This window comes from Uranotaenia lowii, chromosome 2, assembly GCF_029784155.1.
Source record: "Uranotaenia lowii strain MFRU-FL chromosome 2, ASM2978415v1, whole genome shotgun sequence".
NCBI classification, from domain to species: Eukaryota; Metazoa; Arthropoda; class Insecta; order Diptera; family Culicidae; genus Uranotaenia; species Uranotaenia lowii.
Genome location: NC_073692.1, coordinates 245745334 through 245753607, shown reverse-complemented (window position 1 = coordinate 245753607; position 8274 = coordinate 245745334).

Genomic DNA, 8274 nt, shown 5'->3' with positions numbered 1-8274 from the left:
TTTTTGTAATTTTATCCAAATTTTCTGGGATAGATTTCTGTGATGCTATTTTTTTTTATTTCATTGAAAATTGATGATAAATTGGGTCTTTTTTATATTTTAGTTGAGGAAAATCAGTTTACATTGAAAATTTTATCATACTTTTCGAATTCAAAATAAGAAACCTTAATTTTATATTGACCAAAAAAAAATTTATTTTTGGAAATCCATTAAAAATTCAAAAAATCTGTGAAATTTGTGAATATTTCAAAATTCTGTGTTCTGTGACACAGATTCTGTGATAAAAAATTGCTCAAAATTCTGTGAAAATACAGATTTTTGTGTTATTTTATTTTGGTCAACCTTGCTCTAAACAACTCATTCAAAGTATAAAATTTCTAATAATTCCAGTTTCTTATGAACACCTTAAAATTTATTTGTATTAAAAAATTATGGAAACATTAAGTATTTAGTTCAATTGATAAAAAAAATTATTTCCCAAACCAATTTAAACGAGTTCGAGCTCAAGTGTAAACATTATTCTGAACTAATGACTACATTAATGGCTTCATTAGTTCTCGAACTATGCCAAAAAATATGTATAAAAGCCTTCCTCTTCCTTCCCGTCGTCCCTCTGAAAGAAAGAATCAAAAAACTTTTCTTGTACCCCAAAAATTTAAACTTTTTGTGTGCCTGGTTTGGTACGCTGTGACACCAATTGAAGTAATTTTTGGTTCAATCGAACTTAGTTTTACTTTTTTTTCTGTCCCTAAAGCTGATATAATAAGAAAAATACAAAGGTGCTGCATACATTCAGGGGTAAAAACCGCGTGTGATACACAAGGTATAAGGTAGTTTATTTTGTAAGCTAGTAGTTCCGCTCAACATTTTAGTCATTAAGGATCAGTTCATAATGGTCAAGGGTAAAATAAATCGGCTTTCAAAGTCAGCATAGATAGGTGAAAATTGTTGTAGAAACGGTAGATGTTTTAAAGCTTCTAATAATATTATTTCGTTTCATAAATTTTAGCAAAACAGATTGAACTTGTTTGAAAAGATCTTAAAAAAAAAAACGTTTTTCCAACATTTCGAACAGATTCATAAATAATCATTGCCTAGATCTTATAAAAAGTAAATATCATATTCTATGTTTTGCTATTTTTTCTATGATATTTATTTAAAAAAAGCAACATAAAATACGTTTCAATTTAGTGCACCGTCTGTTCGATTTTAACATGAGTAAGCGTAGTTTTAAATTAGTTTTAAGCAGATTCCTTTAGTTTTTAAGATATAAGTCTGGTAATTTAACCTTAGTCAAATCAATAAACAGGAAAGTACGAAAACAAAACTTCTTCCAAGATAAAAAAAAAACAACAACAACAAACTTTGGCTGGCTTCAAATCGTCACCCGACAACTTCCAACACGCATTCAGGCAGGAAGACCATTTGTCGCCCATAATCACCATCTTGCCCGCCCACTTCATCATTTTCACATCTTGATGCCGACTTCTGGTGGGCGGGCACGGTGTGGTCAACTTTATTCCCCTTTGTTGTTCTTTGCCACAATATTGTTTGCAGTAAATTTTCCTTCGTTTCCGGCTCGGTTTCGACGGTTTCTCCGCGCCGACGACATCGACAGAACGTTCCTTGGTTCATACCTACACTGGGTCGGGGTTTTGTGTTTATGCTCCAGCAGCTGAGGCTTTTATGGGGTGATGCAAGTCATCAACTTGATCCCTGAAGGGTTACTTTTATGTGAATATTTCCCGTTTCTGTTCAATTGTACTAAGCACGGGTTTTGTTTTGCTTTTTTCTGTACTTGAGCATGTTTTGTAAAATCGAAAAGGATTTGAAATACAATTTTTATTGCAAAAACTTTCTCAGTCAACGAAGTATGATAATTTTAAGGAGGGTCACGTTGATGGGTTGAAGTGGTACATCCAGAAAATTGCCTGAGCATGTTAATATTAGTCCTTTATTAAAGTGCAAGTTTCCTATAATACACTATATAAACTTATCTTTTCAATCTTATAAAACTTAAATCATGATTTAATAGACAATCATTCTTTACAGATGAAGAAAGATAGTGAGAAAAGTAGAACGATTCTACAATCCAAGATCAGATATCTTCATGATAGATGCGTATAAAATTAAAAAAAAAAAAGAAGAGAAATTCAATATCAGCAGAATTTCTTCAATCGGTTTTTCTTAGCACCTTTTTGAGTTTACTTGAATACACAAAAATGTATACTTTTACCTAAAAGATTTTTTTAATAAATTGACTTTCATTGAATAAATCTAATAAAACACAAGTTCACACACATCTTATTTTACTTAAGATATATTTACTAGAATTCCAAACTCATATTTATCAAACTGAAAAAACATCCGCGACTATCTGTATCATCCATCACCTGGATCCTCCAAAAGTGCAGTGTCCAATCCGTTACAATATAAACCAATCTGTGGAAGTTTCCGTGCACCTAGTTTCCTATTTTCGTCCGATGGCATTGTCTTACTTTTTATTTGCCCTAATAGAGCTGTAAATGTTTTTCTTTCCTTGCTCAATTTCTCATCTCAGCACCTTGCTCATCGGGGGATCATTCATCACTTTGTACTTCTGGCGAGAAATATTGTGAGCAAAACAATTGTTGAGTATGCCGGGGCAATGCATACAGCCGTTTGCCAATCTTCGCCATATTCATTTAAATGTGAGACGAAATTGGTTTCGAAAACTAATTTTTCGATTTAATCTTTATCTAGAATAACAATCCAAACATTTTGAGAACTTAGTTTATATTCCATTCCTGAAATTGAAAACAAAAATCTAAAATCTGAAAATGGAATCTGAATCTGAAATCTGAATCTGAAATCTGAATCTGAAATCTGAATCTGAAATCTGAATCTGAAATCTGAATCTGAAATCTGAATCTGAAATCTGAATCTGAAATCTGAATCTGAAATCTGAATCTGAAATCTGAATCTGAAATCTGAATCTGAAATCTGAATCTGAAATCTGAATCTGAAATCTGAATTTGAAATCTGAATCTGAAATCTGAATCTGAAATCTGAATCTGAAATCTGAATCTGAAATCTGAATCTGAAATCTGAATCTGAAATCTGAATCTAAAATCTGAATATGAAATCTGAATCTGAATCTGAAATCTGAATCTGAAATCTGAATCTGAAATCTGAATCTGAAATCTGAATCTGAAATCTGAATCTGAAATCTGAATCTGAAATCTGAATCTGAAATCTGAATCTGAAATCTGAATCTGAAATCTGAATCTGAAATCTGAATCTGAAATCTGAATCTGAAATCTGAATCTGAAATCTGAATCTGAAATCTGAATCTGAAATCTGAATCTGAAATCTGAATCTGAAATCTGAATCTGAAATCTGAATCTGAAATCTGAATCTGAAATCTGAATCTGAAATCTGAATCTGAAATCTGAATCTGAAATCTGAATCTGAAATCTGAATCTGAAATCTGAATCTGAAATCTGAATCTGAAATCTGAATCTGAAATCTGAATCTGAAATCTGAATCTGAAATCTGAATCTGAAATCTGAATCTGAAATCTGAATCTGAAATCTGAATCTGAAATCTGAATCTGAAATCTGAATCTGAAATCTGAATCTGAAATCTGAATCTGAAATCTGAATCTGAAATCTGAATCTGAAATCTGAATCTGAAATCTGAATCTGAAATCTGAATCTGAAATCTGAATCTGAAATCTGAATCTGAAATCTGAATCTGAAATCTGAATCTGAAATCTGAATCTGAAATCTGAATCTGAAATCTGAATCTGAAATCTGAATCTGAAATCTGAATCTGAAATCTGAATCTGAAATCTGAATCTGAAATCTGAATCTGAAATCTGAATCTGAAATCTGAATCTGAAATCTGAATCTGAAATCTGAATCTGAAATCTGAATCTGAATCTGAAATCTGAATCTGAAATCTGAATCTGAAATCTGAATCTGAAATCTGAATCTGAAATCTGAATCTGAAATCTGAATCTGAAATCTGAATCTGAAATCTGAATCTGAAATCTGAATCTGAAATCTGAATCTGAAATCTGAATCTGAAATCTGAATCTGAAATCTGAATCTGAAATCTGAATCTGAAATCTGAATCTGAAATCTGAATCTGAAATCTGAATCTGAAATCTGAATCTGAAATCTGAATCTGAAATCTGAATCTGAAATCTGAATCTGAAATCTGAATCTGAAATCTGAATCTGAAATCTGAATCTGAAATCTGAATCTGAAATCTGAATCTGAAATCTGAATCTGAAATCTGAATCTGAAATCTGAATCTGAAATCTGAATCTGAAATCTGAATCTGAAATCTGAATCTGAAATCTGAATCTGAAATCTGAATCTGAAATCTGAATCTGAAATCTGAATCTGAAATCTGAATCAGAAATCTGAATCTGAAATCTGAATCTGAAATCTGAATCTGAAATCTGAATCTGAAATCTGAATCTGAAATCTGAATCTGAAATCTGAATCTGAAATCTGAATCTGAAATCTGAATCTGAAATCTGAATCTGAAATCTGAATCTGAAATCTGAATCTGAAATCTGAATCTGAAATCTGAATCTGAAATCTGAATCTGAAATCTGAATCTGAAATCTGAATCTGAAATCTGAATCTGAAATCTGAATCTGAAATCTGAATCTGAAATCTGAATCTGAAATCTGAATCTGAAATCTGAATCTGAAATCTGAATCTGAAATCTGAATCTGAAATCTGAATCTGAAATCTGAATCTGAAATCTGAATCTGAAATCTGAATCTGAAATCTGAATCTGAAATCTGAATCTGAAATCTGAATCTGAAATCTGAATCTGAAATCTGAATCTGAAATCTGAATCTGAAATCTTAAATCTGAATCTGAAATCTGAATCTGAAATCTGAATCTGAAATCTGAATCTGAAATCTGAATCTGAAATCTGAATCTGAAATCTGAATCTGAAATCTGAATCTGAAATCTGAATCTGAAATCTGAATCTGAAATCTGAATCTGAAATCTGAATCTGAAATCTGAATCTGAAATCTGAATCTGAGATCTGAATCTGAAATCTGAATCTGAAATCTGAATCTGAAATCTGAGTCTGAATCTGAAAATTGAATCTGAAATCAGAAATCTGAATCTGATTAGCGGTGATGATATTAAAAATTCAAAAAAAAAATCTTTTCAGTGGATAGATTTTGACCCCCACTACTCCAAAAGAAACAACGGTAGTAAAGTAGAACTGAGTTCCGAGAAACGAATGTGAGCTGTGCTTTTTATTTATGAGTTTTAATGCATCATTTGATTCATTTGACATTTTAAATGTAACTTATCATCTCTTGTGTGCTGTCAAGTACTAAACACATTATTATTTATTTTGATTTCCCATCGAGCCAGCACAAGCTGAGCTCGAGAATGAAACATTGAACTACTCATCGATCATGCTGACGAAGTTGGAAGCAAAGAATGTTGCCGGATTTTTATTCTACATAGTAAAACATACATAGCCGAAAACCGGAAGTGTATTCCATCCACGTCGGAAGCAATTTTCCAAGAGGATTGTGGTCCAATTTTAGCAAGGTTAGAGTTGCCAAAATCTGGCAAAAGGCAACGGCAGGATTAGTTGTGGCCAAACAAGACCGTCGACAAGGAAAAATTCATGATGCCATCGCAAGTCAAGTGAAACGGAGCCCAGTTGAATCGGTTCGCAACACTTTAAAAAGCCCGTATCAATTTCCACACTGAAAAGAAGAAGTGATTCGGTTTGCCTTGTCCTGTAGGTTGTTTAGTGTACTTCATGTGTATCAAGGGAAGGTACTCGTGCAATGAGGTAGTTGAAATATGACAGCTTTTTCAACACTTTCTTCCGCTTGCCCTGGCAGCAAGGTGTAAGGAAAGAATGCTCAAAAGCCGATTGGGATATCGAATTTTGAACTCATCGAACCAAACTGTGCACTGAAGCCCCTACATGTATTGGGTGCCAAAGAACTGTTACCTACATATTTACTCCACGGTAATAACAGGTACTTATAATTATTGAACCGTAAATTGCCATGCAGCTGTACTACAGAGAGAGAAAATGCTTTACTATTCATATACCTATCGATGACTTTGACATGTAAAGCAGGAAACACATGTCACCAAAGGTTGGAAATTATTGGTGCTTTCGGGTGAGTGAAATATGTTCCAAATGTGAGCTTACATGGGGAAGCATTTGGCTGTGTAATAATACTTGTTGAACATGACCTTGCTTTTTACTTAGTTACATATCCGGTAGTTTAATAGCATACCAAATCGAAATAAATATAGCGATGAGACGAAAATCGTGTTCTGTATCGTACAGTTTAAAAATCCCTCAATCGATTTAACATTTGTTTATTACACTTGCAGGAATGAAAATAATGAATAGGCATTTAGTTACTTGTTTCAGTTATCTTTTGTTCATTTCTACAGTTGTGTTAAAAAAAGAATTAAATCAGACAGAGCATCGCACAAACTTCTAACTTTGACAGAGCGCAATTTCTCTCACTGTTGATATTTTTTCATTAAACTTTTCATTACCCCGAAACCAATGTCATTTTCAAACCGCTTAATTTTTTTTATCGCGTTTCTCGATTTTGATAAAAATTTGGCCAAATACTAGAATGTACTTTTTCACATAATCTCAACAAATTTGCAGATGAAAACGTGAAATTTAACAAAGCTACTGCTTACTTTCTGAGGCAATCTAAATTTTCCTTACTTTTACTGAAAAAAAAAAAACTATCTTTCTTCCTAGTGCACGCAGAATGTTCTAAACTCAATGAATGAAGAGTTTATAAGTTAATCTAGCTTGTGAAAATTTAATTTAAAAAATATTAACTGCGAGAGAAATGGCACTCTGTCAAAGTTGGGAATTTGTGCGATATTTTGCGCGATTTCATTCTTTTTTGAACGCAATTATAAATATGTTGGTAAGCACATGAGCTGATGAGCAGTGTCTGTCAACTGTCACAAAAATGCCATTCCTCTAATCGCTTATAAGTCCGCTAACTTCAAGTTAGCAAGTTAATTTTCTTGCTAAATATTTCGAGAGCTATCGGTTAAGAAAGCTTCGCTAATTGAAGAACTCTAAATCTAGTCACAGTTGAAAGTGTTGATTTCGTCACATACGAATAGGTTATAGTTTTATCATCATTCAGATTCGAAACATAAGAAACAGGTACTTAAATTTAAATAAGATTAATTCCAGAAAATATTCTGGAAGTACCAATTTTTACTACAATCGCAGACACAAGTAAAAAAAACTCTTTTCGAGTTGTTTTAACTCCTGGATTTATGCACCGTCTTTAAACCTTCTTCGAGTGTAGGTAAATGTCAAAAAAGATTGGAAAATAGTACCGAACAGAACATATTTAACATTTGCTTAGCGATAGTTTTTCATCGATGGATAGAAAGGAGGAAAATTTCAGGAGTAAGTGTATTTTATTGAAAATCAAGCTGACCCGATGTGCGTTGCAACAGCTTTGAAAAATAAATGGAATTTTCTAAAAATTATTAAAATGTTATTTGTTTTGATCTCTAAATTGATTTTTAAGATCCAAAATGTTTATCCTGTTTTTATAAGCTTCTTTAATCGATTGATATTAATTGGTATAAATTTCCCACCATCTCCTCCTATTTCCAATGCTGGAAGGGCTCACGAACTATACCATAAAAATATTTTAAGTACCGTCAACTGGAAAATCATGCAATACTTGTCAACTTCAATGGCTTCTAAAAACCTAATGTCCACAGATAATCATACCGCTTGAACATTAAAAGTTTTAAAGTTGATGGCACATTAAATTGACGTAGTCCGAAACATTATTGGTTTCACAAGTTATTTTTCAATTTACAAAAACATGCGATTTTCACCCTTCAAGAAAAAGGGGTAAGTTGCAAACAAATTTTGTTTTTAATGAAAAATCGAATGAAAACGTTTGAAAATTTATAGTTTTCCATATATATTTGTGATGTCACAAATAACAAAGCACTCATTGCAGTTATTTTTGGTTTTGTTCTAATTAAATTTTACATTTATTCTGTCAAAAATGTTTTTAAAGAAAATGCATAAGAGTGCTGCACACATTTAGGGGTGAAAATACTACAAAAAAAATACTAGAAAAAAATAGAATAATTATTGTGGTATACAAATGTTGCATCTAACCCTGCTGATGCTCCGTTTGACGGTACCGTAAAACGGGGCAAATTTGTCTAATAATAAACTTTCCCACATTATCATCAATAACACAGT